The 11,405-nt window shown below is 43.2% G+C and overlaps 1 pseudogene; it reads left to right on the top strand.

Moving 5' to 3' along the window:
* The window catches only part of LOC135982122 (interferon-induced very large GTPase 1-like), a 12,010-nt pseudogene extending 841 nt beyond the window's left edge, over positions 1–11,169 (top strand).
* The last annotated feature ends 236 nt before the right edge of the window (positions 11,170–11,405 follow it).

The raw sequence follows: 11,405 nt of genomic DNA on the forward strand, positions 1-11,405 counted from the left end.
TGTAGAAATCAGTGTTCACCTGAGCTCAGCAGAGCAAAGCCAGGCCTGGGCCCAGGAGCAGGACTGGTGGTGTTAAGGGGGCAGGGGCAGGTGGGGGGCAGGCAGGATTGAGGAACAGACAGGGGTGGGTTCAGGAGCAGGACTGGTGGTGTTAAGGGGGCAGGGTGGGGGGCAGGCAGGATTCAGGAACAGACAGGGGTGGGTTCAGGAGCAGTCTGGGGAGATTAAAGTGTCAGGAAAGGGTGCCAGGGACAGGCTGCACGGGCTAAGGGGGAGGTGCCGGAGATCCGGGTGCGGGACTGGCAGGGCTACATGGGGGAACAAGCAGCAGCCGAAAGAGCCGGGGTATGGGGGGTGGAGGGGGGAGGGGGCTGTCTTGTGTCCATGAGCCAGCTGTCCAGGCTTAGGGTGGAGGCCAGGGGTCAGGGTGGGTCAGCAGGGCTAAGGGGGAGGGAGCAGGTTTGGGAGCAACTTAGTGGGGCTAAAGGTGGGGGTGGCGTTCAGAAGCAGGTTGGGGGATAAATGTTGGGTGGGGGCTGGGTTCAGGAGGGAAAAGGGGGGAGCAGAGTGGGACGGATCAATGTAAGGGGGGCGGTTCAGGCGACAGGCCCAAGTTCAGGAATCTGGACGGGTGAGACTAGGACTTGGTGGGCAAGGAGACTGGGTAACAACCTGCTACTGCTATCAGTGACTCAGTTACGTCAAGTGACAGAGGTCTGTGTGGCGGATCTAAAGGTTCCGACCCTGCTGATGACCCATGTGGTTTTCAGTATGATGCCAGATGATGGAATTGCTGTTGAAAAACTTTTTTTTAAAAACATAGGAAATGACATGCAGGCACACACACAAACTATGTTAAAAGAACATTACTACGGTTGCAAAGTTAAGCACTCAAAAGGTAGGAAATGCCAGAAATAAGGTTGCCCAGGCAGTCTTAATGGTACAGCCTTTAATTATATGATCACATACTATTTTTTCCTACCCCTGACACAATCCCGCCCAGAGCACCTCAACAGCACTACATCACATCCTATCCAGCGTCGTAGCCAGGGTGCTCTGATTTAAATCAAAGCCATTTAAATAACTGATTTGAATAATGATTTCAATCAGCAAGCAGGAATTATTGATTTAAATAATTTTAATCTTGTTTTGCATTTGTATCTTTAGATACTTACGTAAAGAAAGGTTGAGTCTCAGTGGTTGCTAACTACGAAAAACATGTTGATTTGCAATGAATTAGAGCCTTCACATTAAATTTGATAGTACTTTTTGCTAACCAGGAGGATACCCTATATCTATACAAATTTATTTAAATAATTACATTGCCTAACATACATTCATTTGGATTCTTAATTTTTACATTTCTTTATTATATTAGAAAAACAGTGAATAATGAATTTCTTATGTCTGAGATTATGTTTAATTTTTTACTTATGATTTGTGTCAAGTTCTATTTTAATGGAAATTGGAATTCAAGTGAAAATGCAAAAAATGCATTTAAAGTTTTGTTCTTATTAGTTAAATAAAACTACCTTAAATGTGCTGAATATAAGAAAAATGTTTATTAAAACATATTTCATATTTAAAACTGACAGATTTATGAAAGGAAGTATTATCTGTAGTTAGTAAATTGCAATATTGTTTCTGTTCATCCCAACCTGCAGGGTTTTAGAACTAGTAGATCTCATTCTCTCAGACCTAGTTTTTATTCATAGAATGGAAGAGGAAAACAAGAGTTCCTGCTTCATCAACTCCCAGTTCGTTTCTTAATTTTGAATGAACTGACCTAGTTGAATAAACTGAGATGAAGAAAATGTTCACTGCACCTGCAGAAGAGGCTACTGCTGTCAAAAGTTAGTTTAGCCCTTCAGCAAACTCTGGTTCCAGGTGCTTAGATAACGACTTCCAGCCATTCAGTGGTTTGACTTTCTTTAAAAATTAGCCAGCAAACATACTACTTCATATTAATTGTATTTTGTTTAAATGATTTTAATACATTATAATAAGTTTAGGCCTTAACATATATTTTGATCATTTCAAATATAATTTCAAATAGGTTTATTTTTTAAAAGAAAAATATATTTAAATAAAAAATCCTTAATTTATTTTTATTTTTTCAAAGTCATAATTTCTTATCCATCCTGTGCCACAGTGTAGCCCATTATATATTACGTATGGCTGGGAATGGAGCTGGCGGAGGTAGGGAGGGAGAGACGTCTTCATGAAAGTGTGATATTATTTTTCTATTCCATTTCACAGCCATGTCTACGGGAAAAGAAAAACCCAAGAATTCAGCTCAGGAAGACCCTGCAAAGGATGAACTAGCCAAGAGACTGGAAACAGTGGGTCTGAATGCAGAGCACTGGCTGCCTAAACTACACAAACAACTTGGAGTTACCTCTACCAAGCCTTGAAACACCTGCAATATGACGACTACCTAAAGTTAGAATGTGACGTACAGCACACATGGGAAAAGCAGGCGCTCCAAGAGCTACTTAAGATAGACAGCAAAGCAACAATGAAGCAGCTGCAGGAGCAACGCTTGGAGATGCTAAAGAAGAGGCAGGAGCAGGCTAAGTCGGCACTGAAGGAGCTAAAAGAAATGCAGGAGAAAGGCAGAAGCCGACATGAGGAAGCTGTAAGAAAGAAAGAGGAGGAGCTGCGGCAAGCTATGGACATCGCCCCAGAGTATTGGGCACCGTCTGAGAAGCCATTGATGGAGGTGATGGAGAATGTGCACAAGCAATTAAGCTTCCTGGAGGAGTCGGTGTCCCAGAGTGAGAATCTCCCTGACAAGGAAGTTTTGAGATGGGCGTCGGGAGGGCTGGCCCTGCAGGGCATTTACCAGACCAAGAAGCTTGCAGAGATGGTGGAGAAGCGAGAACAGCTCATAGACATCCCAGAAGGGTTCGAGCTCTTTGGTCCAGAGCAAGGGCCGTTGTTTGAGAAGAAGGAGTTTTCATCGGCTGAAGCAGAATCCACATTCACAAAGGCCATGGAGAAGCTGGGCTTCAGCATTAGTGTTGCAGCCAAAGGTGGATTTCGGGGGTTTAGTGCTGAAACCAGCTCAGATCACAGCAGCTCTTCAGAATCTGAAGAAACCCACAAATCCCGCTCTGAACACACTTACATTTGCACCACCAAGTACAGCTACATCCCACTGGCCTCATGCTACTTCCCCAAGGATCAGCTTCGACTTTCCAGTGCAGCGCTGCAAGAGTTAAAAGTCATGGAGCAGCTTTTGAGTCACACCCCAGAGCCGGACAAGCTCAACATGCTGAAGAGCAGGGGCGGGAGTTTCTTCAAGAGATTCGGGTCTCATGTAAACCAGGGCCCCCTTCACTTGGGTGGGATATTCTGGTGGAAAGCGTCTTCTGAGGGATTCCGGGCAGAGCAGCTGGACGAGGTGAAGAAACAAACATCTGATGCACTCAGCTCCTATGTTGGGGGCAGCTATAGTGGCTTTGGTTGGAGCATTTCAGCTGGTGTTACTGTGTCAAAATCAGGTTCTGAAGCCTCATTTCAGGGCACAGATAGAAAACGCATGCACACAGAGATTCAGTTGTTTGTGACCAAGACAGGGGGCCCACCTGGAGTGGATTCCCTCACAGCATGGAAATCTGGACTATTGGCCAGTAACAAAACCTGGTCTGTTATTGACAGAGGCTCTCGGCTGATTCCAGTGTGGGACATAATCCTGTCCAATCACAGACAAGATTTTAAAGATGTTTATCAAATGAGCAGCAGCCTCACAAGGGCCTATGAAGCCCTAACAACGCTCAGTGCAAGTACATTGGTTGGGGAGGAATCACTCAGTGCAGTGGATGAGGCCAGATCGTTCTTAGAGGAAATGAAGACCTGGGAAGTCACTGGGGATGAAGAACAGCTGGTGACTCTGCTCAATTTCAAACAGAAGCTAATTGAAAAAACAAAACACAACAGGACCTGGATCAACATCTGCCTGTCGGATAAGGTGCTTCAGGATTTCCTGGAAAACACAGTTTTACTATGCAAAGATTTACCTGCACATAACACCATGTCCACTAAATCTCTGCTGCGCTGCCTTCTGGACCCTCATGTCTATTCAGTTAAGAATTTCCCCAAATCTTCCTCCATCCTGCAGTGGATCTTTCATGAAGAAGAAAAGCAGCAAAAATCTGTCCGTGTTTCTGAATTTGCTGATTTCATTCAAGTCCTACAGGACATGAAGAATTACATACAGGCTGTTACCTATGGGCCTAACTCCTCCCCAGCCGCAGTGGAGGCAGCAAAAGTAAAGGCTAGCTTGGATGTGAGCTTAGCTTTCTGTTCCTTGCTGAAGGCTCTACAGGACGGAGAGCAGATAGACACAGAACTGTTATTGCTCTCCATTGCAGCCAGCACAGGATACCGGGTGGAAAGTCACACTTTTCAGTATCTCCTCGGGTGCCCAGAAATTAACTTCATGTTAAAGGAAATGCAAAGGGCACATGAGAGATATTTGACGCTTAGGGATCAGGATGTTTCCAGAGCTCAGGCTTTCCTGTTACTGACAGGTCTGACAGTGACAACTGAATTCAAAGACGTGTCTCCAGAGGAGAAGAACAAACGTTTGACTTTCATGAAGCGTCACCTGGGAAACTTGTTGTCAGGTGAAGTAGCTAATGTCTTTATGAAGCCTGATGCATGTGATGACTGGAATGCCCTGGAAAGAGACCTAAATACCCTTGTAAAAGGAGAATATGAAACTTCCAGTAGCAATCTGCAGAAACAGGATATAATAAAAGAACTAAGGCATGTCTGTCAAAGGGCTAAGCAGACACCCCTACCAAAGCCACAGCCCGAAGTGCTACCAAAGGATGTTAAAATGTCTGAAGGATTCAGAACTCAAGATTTTCTCAATTTGATCAGACGACTTGGACTTGAAAACTACTATCCAAGGAAAATGGGGATGGCAGATTTCCATGTGATTGACAAGACTTCTTTACATGACAGCCAGCCCAGCACCGAGAGTGAACTGCCATTTTATTTTTTGCAAAAGCTGTTGATGCTGGACTATCGGGTACGGTATCTGGTTTGCAAAGATGACTGTAAAACAAAACAAGGAACAACAAGTGCATTGAACACGTCAAGCAAGATGGACGAATACTCAGATGCAACCTCGGATATCTACGAGGACTTTTTAAATGATGATGAGGGAACTAATGAGTCTGGTACATCAAGGCAGACACACGTGCACCCAATGGACATCCAGATGGCAATTTTTCATTGTGCAGATGACTTCATGAGACAGTATCTTTCAACAAAGCTCGCTTTCTGCCAGTTTGCGCTCCCACTTCTGGTGCCAAATCCTCGTACTTCACAAATAGAATTCCCTCTTTGGTCCCTTAGCCAAGTTAAAAAGAGTTGGCATCATGGTGAGAAATCAGGAGTGGAGACTAGCATTAAAAATTATAAAAACAAACTGATTTATCAAGCAGATACACCTGTGGTGTCCTTCACACGGATTGGTCATTCGCCTCATTCTTCTAAGTCTAAGATCCTGAATGCTCTGCTGAGTAAGCACAAACATGACGTTTTTTTCCATCGTGATTGTAGAGGCAGCAGTAAAGATTGTCTCCTGATGAACGGGGTTGTGGAAATCTCCTGGTACTGTCCAGGTGGAAAGGATGATGACAGATTTGACAATTGCATCGCCTTCACTAATCTTCACGGGGATGCACGAGAGCACGAGCAACAGGTCAGATTTTTACAGGAGATCGCTTCTATAAATGTAGTGCTCTTTACAACTTCTGATGAGAACAAAATAGGCAAGCAAATTGTAAGTGATCTCCTGAAATCTCCAAAGCCTTTTGTATGTCTTTTGACTGAAAAAGAAAACGTTGTAGCAGGTAAATCCAATCTAAACATAAAAATAGGCATGAAGAACAGAAATGAAGCAGAATTAATAGATGAACTGGCAACAACAATTAAAGATTTACTGGCTGGTTCGAACCCCACTTGTAGTCTTGAAACCTGTGTAGAAATTGCTCGTCAGCATCGTTTTCTCATTGACGAAGACAAAGAAGAGTGTAAACAAGCCAAGTCAATGGCACAGACAGTGATGGTCCTCTTCAAGGAGACTAACGTATCGGGCATGAAGGAAGAGCTATTGCCTCTTCAAGGAGAATTATGGCACAAGTGGTGTAAGAAAGATAAGGAACTTAGCCGCTTACAAGATAAAATGAAGAGAAGCATTGAACAGCACCGGAGCCAAATTGAATCAGAAAAACGTGCTATACGACATGATCAGATAAGGAGAGCATCCTCCCACAATGATTTAATGAGGTCGGTGCTGGAAATTCTCCAGTCCCATTCAGAGATCACCAAAAAATATTTCTTGCAGTGGCTGAAAGTATTTATGGATGACCTGATCTCTGACCGCCTTGCAGAACTTCGCCAAAAATACCATGTCTTATGGTCACGAATGCTGGAAGAAACAGACCCAGGGGAAAATGGTGACTCAGAAAATGTATTGAAACGTAACTTGGAAACAGTCTCAGCTGAGATAACTGCTTCTACGATTGGCCTTGAACACATTTTCAGAGAGGTTGCTCAGATTTATGAAGCTCTTGGTACTTTGCCCCAAGAAGATCAACATTTTCTTGAACTTCCCCAAATTGCAGCTGACCTGATGGCTTCAGGGTATCCCGTTGAGCTGATGGACGGCGATGCTTCATACGTGCCACTGAAATGGGTGAGAGCAGTTTTTGACAAGTTGACGGAGAAGTTAGGAGACAAAAAGGTGTTTGTTCTTTCTGTGCTTGGTATCCAAAGCACTGGGAAGTCAACATTGCTAAATGCCATGTTCGGTCTGCAGTTTAGTGTCAGTGCCGGGAGATGCACCAGGGGGGCGTTCATGCAACTGATTAAAGTGGATGAGAATCTCCAACAAAGTCTGAACATTGATTATATACTAGTCGTTGATACTGAAGGGCTTCGGGCCATGGAACTAACCAGTAAATCAACACTCAATCATGATAATGAGTTAGCCACCTTTGTCATTGGTCTTGGCAACATGACTCTGATCAATATTTTTGGAGAGAATCCTTCAGAAATGCAAGATATCCTGCAGATCGCTGTCCAGGCCTTTCTGAGGATGAAGCAAGTAAAGCTCTCCCCAAGCTGTTTGTTTGTGCACCAAAATGTTGGAGAAATAACGGCAAAAGAACAGAATATGGAAGGACAAAGACGCCTCCAACAAAAGTTAGATGAAATGACAGTTACTGCAGCCCAGCAAGAGTTCTGTGATGTAAACCGCTTTAGTGACGTTATCCGATTTGACGTGAACACCCACATTCATTACTTTGCTCACCTCTGGGAAGGGGACCCACCAATGGCACCTCCGAATCCCAGCTACAGCCAAAATGTGCAGGAATTAAAGAGCAAGATTCTCATGGCTGCCAAAAAGGAATCCAAGGGCAGTGTTTTGAGGCTGTCAGAGTTAAAAGTCCGAATCGGTGATTTGTGGAAGGCTTTATTAAATGAGAACTTTGTTTTCAGCTTCAAGAATACATTGGAGATTGCAGCCTACAACAGGTTAGAAAAAATGTTTAACCAGTGGACGTGGCAGTTGAGAAGTCACATACTAGAACTGCAGACAAAACTGAACAATCGAATTAAGAAGAGAGAAATTCAGCATGTCACCAGGAGAAGCCTTGAAGAAGAAGTTAAAGAAAAATATCGTGCCATCATGAATGACACAGAAAGATTCTTCACCGAGGATCAAGACTGTGAAATACTAATTCAGTGGAAAGCAAGTACTGAAAATAAACTGAATGATCTGAAAGAGTCGCTGATTGATGAAACTAAGAGGAAATCTGAAGAATTTATCAAACTGAAGAAGAACCAAAGCAAACTTGTTGAAAAGAAGTCAGAATATGAAAATGAGCTATTCAAAAGAAGCAAAGAGTTGGCTCTGAGATTAAAAGGCAAGGAACTAAGTGGAGCAGCATTGAAAGAAAACTTTGACGGCCTTTGGAAACGATGGGTCTATGAAGTATCTTCAGATGCCCCTTCTGCTGAGGAACCTGACGTTAGCATGGATGTAGAAAACATTCTTCTGCAGCATTTTAAACAGGAACCCAATATCGCAGAGAAAATTAAAAGTTCCTCCCGCAAAAATACATTTTCTGTCGATATTTCCAAGCATATTGTCATGAAGAAAACACTAGGCATCTTCAATAAGACTTTGGATAACTGTGATATAAAGAACATAGAGCAGGTTACAGTTCGCATCATACAGCTTGTTAACATGAAAATTGATATGAAGGAGCAGCAGAGAATGGATTATAATCAAAGTTACATTCACGAAATATTGAATGAAATAAGAAGAGAGGTGGACTCTGCAGCCAAAACCTCAAAATACACATTTAATAATGAGTACAAAATAGAGTTATCCCTGTATCTGTGCAAAATGGCAGCAGAGCGGTTTGAAGACATGCACAGAGCATTTAAGAATGCCAACGATCCAACCGTCTACCTCGAAAAGAAAAGAGACGATTTTTTTAAGTGTTTTCAAATTTCCTGCCAAGGAGCAGCCTCCATCACAACATTTGCTGATTTCTTATGCACCAAGCTTTCTGCAGCTCTCCGCCAGGCGGTCTATGACAAGACTGCCATCGACATAGCCAATGAGATGAGGTCTAACTATTCAGCCTTCAATGGCAATAGATCCAAACTGGAAACCAGTATTCTGATATCCCTGGCGGAGGAGGAAAACTTTGAGAAGTACAGACAATACATTCATTTCCCACGGGACTTCTTAGAGAGTTTTATCAAGAAATGCGTTGATGATTATTGTTTAGACAAGAAAAATCCAAGACTGAAGAATTTCTTAATTATTTCCCTTGAATCTTTCCAGACTCTTGTTCTTTCAGCTATTCGTGACTCGACTAGAGTTGTCAAAGATAAATATGGCAACGTATCCTTGTGGCTGGATGAATTTTGCAACAGACTTGGAGATGACTTAGACCTTCCCAGAAGTGATCTGAAAAGCATTGAACATCAGGAAATAAAGGACATAGAGTTTCTGAAAGAGGCAATGAGTAAAGCTTTGCCCCCGGTCCTAGAAAACCTGAAACAGGAATTTTCTGGGATTGATATGGAGCCATTTAAACTGAAACCTCATAAAATACTAGTTGAACAGCTCTGCGGGTGCTGGGAGCAATGTCCCTTTTGCAAGGCTCAGTGCACAAACACAATACCTGGTCATGACGGAGACCACAGTGTTCCTTTCCATCGTCCTCAGGCCCTGAATGGTACCCAGTGGTATGGAACAGACCAGCTTGTCATTGAGATCTGCTCTAGTCTTGTAGCAAGTGACTACTTCATGGTGCTTTGTGAAAAGAATCAAATTCCATATAAAAATTATAGACAAGTGGGACCTGCTTATGCCAATTGGAGCATCACAGCCGACAACTCAGCGCAGTCTTACTGGAAATGGTTCGTGTCCCATTTCAGGTCAATATTGGAAGAAGATTATTGTGCAAAATTTGAGGGCAAAGGAGCAATCCCTCCAGAGTGGGAGGAGTTTACAAAGGAGGCTGTAATCTCTGAGCTGAAACAGCTTTAACGTTAGTATAGCATCCCCTGTATAAAATGGGGACATTAATGTACCAGACTTTGCTATTGTAGCCATTTATTAGTGTGTTATTTAGTCTTATGGATAATTTATATGCGATTTTTTCCTATAATTAATGTATGCTAGTAGATTTAAATGGTAGGATTATAGGCGTATAAGATGAACCAGTATTTAGGAGTGTTGTGTGTGTGTGTGTGTATATATATTAGACATATGGGTAAAGCCTGGCTGGTATGGAAGGCCTATGGGCTGAGGCCTGGAAGATTTAAGCTTCGCCAGACGAGGTCATAGGCTTAGGAATGCTTGTCAGGAGTGGGTGACCTACAGGTAACTCCATGCCAGTTAGGTCACAAGATTACTAAAAAGATGTGCCATTAGGCGATGGTACGGAAAAACAGATTGCAACAGACAGCAATGTATTGTCCAAGACCACAAGACACCTGATTGTAACACCATGGAATGTCCTGTCCTGACCACAGGTTGCCATAGATTCATAGATTCTAGGACTGGAAGGGACCTCGAGAGGTCATCGAGTTCAGTCCCCTGCCCGCATAGCAGGACCAAATACTGTCTAGACCATCCCTGATAGACATTTATCTAACCTACTCTTAAATATCTCCAGAGATGGAGATTCCACAACCTCCCTAGGCAATTTTTTCCAGTATTTAACCACCCTGACAGTTAGGAACTTTTTCCTAATGTCCAACCTAGACCTCCCTTGCTGCAGTTTAAGCCCATTGCTTCTTGTTCTATCCTTAGAGGCTAAGGTGAACAAGTTTTCTCCCTCCTCCTTACGACACCCTTTTAGATACCTGAAAACTGCTATCATGTCCCCTCTCAGTCTTCTCTTTTCCAAACTAAACAAACCCAATTCTTTCAACCTTCCTTGATAGGTCATGTTTTCAAGACCTTTAATCATTCTTGTTGCTCTTCTCTAGACCCTCTCCAATTTCTCCACATCTTTCTTGAAATGCAGTGCCCACAACTGGACACAATACTCCAGTTGAGGCCTAACCAGCACAGAGTAGAGCAGAAGAATGACTTTTCGTGTCTTGCTCACAACACGCCTGTTAACACATCCCAGAATCATGTTTGCTTTTTTTGCAACAGCATCACACTGTTGACTCATATTTAGCTTGTGGTCCACTATAATCCCTAGATCCCTTTCTGCCGTACTCCTTCCATAGACACGTTATGCATAGATGCTAATGAGAATAAGGGGAACTAAGAAACAACTTATTAAAAATGGGGCACCCCAATATTCATGGGGTGTGGAAGTACAGATAAGGAAAAGAGGGCTGAAACCTTCATGCATATGCATAAGGTGCTAGGTGTGGTCAGAACTACAATATAAAAGAGATTCCCTGGTTGGCTAAAAGTGGGAAGACCCCAAGGGTAACCCTGGCAGGAACTGTCCCTCTATCAATGATCATCCGTTGAGAGATCCATCAGACCCTAGAATATCTTTTGAGTATGACTAGAGTAGTAGTTATTGCATGGGTTTCTGTATGATTTGTATAGACATGGCTAATTGTGATTTTAATTATTGCTTCAATAAAACTCGCAGTACAGATAAGACTTTATACTTGTGATTGTGTTCGCGGTCACTATCCTTGGTCTTCGTGTGTTCCTGGAGTCTGCAAATTTGAGAAATGTCAGGGCTCCCTGCATCCAGGTCACTGTCCCCACCTGGGCTGCGTAAGGAGAGGGCAGGAGAGAAGCAGCTCTTGGTGCCTCCCAGCATGGCCCAGATGGGGAAAGTCACCTGGATGTACGGAGTACTTGGTACTGCTCTCGCTCCCCC

This window comes from Chrysemys picta, chromosome 3 (assembly GCF_011386835.1).
Source record: "Chrysemys picta bellii isolate R12L10 chromosome 3, ASM1138683v2, whole genome shotgun sequence".
Taxonomy (NCBI): Eukaryota; Metazoa; Chordata; order Testudines; family Emydidae; genus Chrysemys; species Chrysemys picta.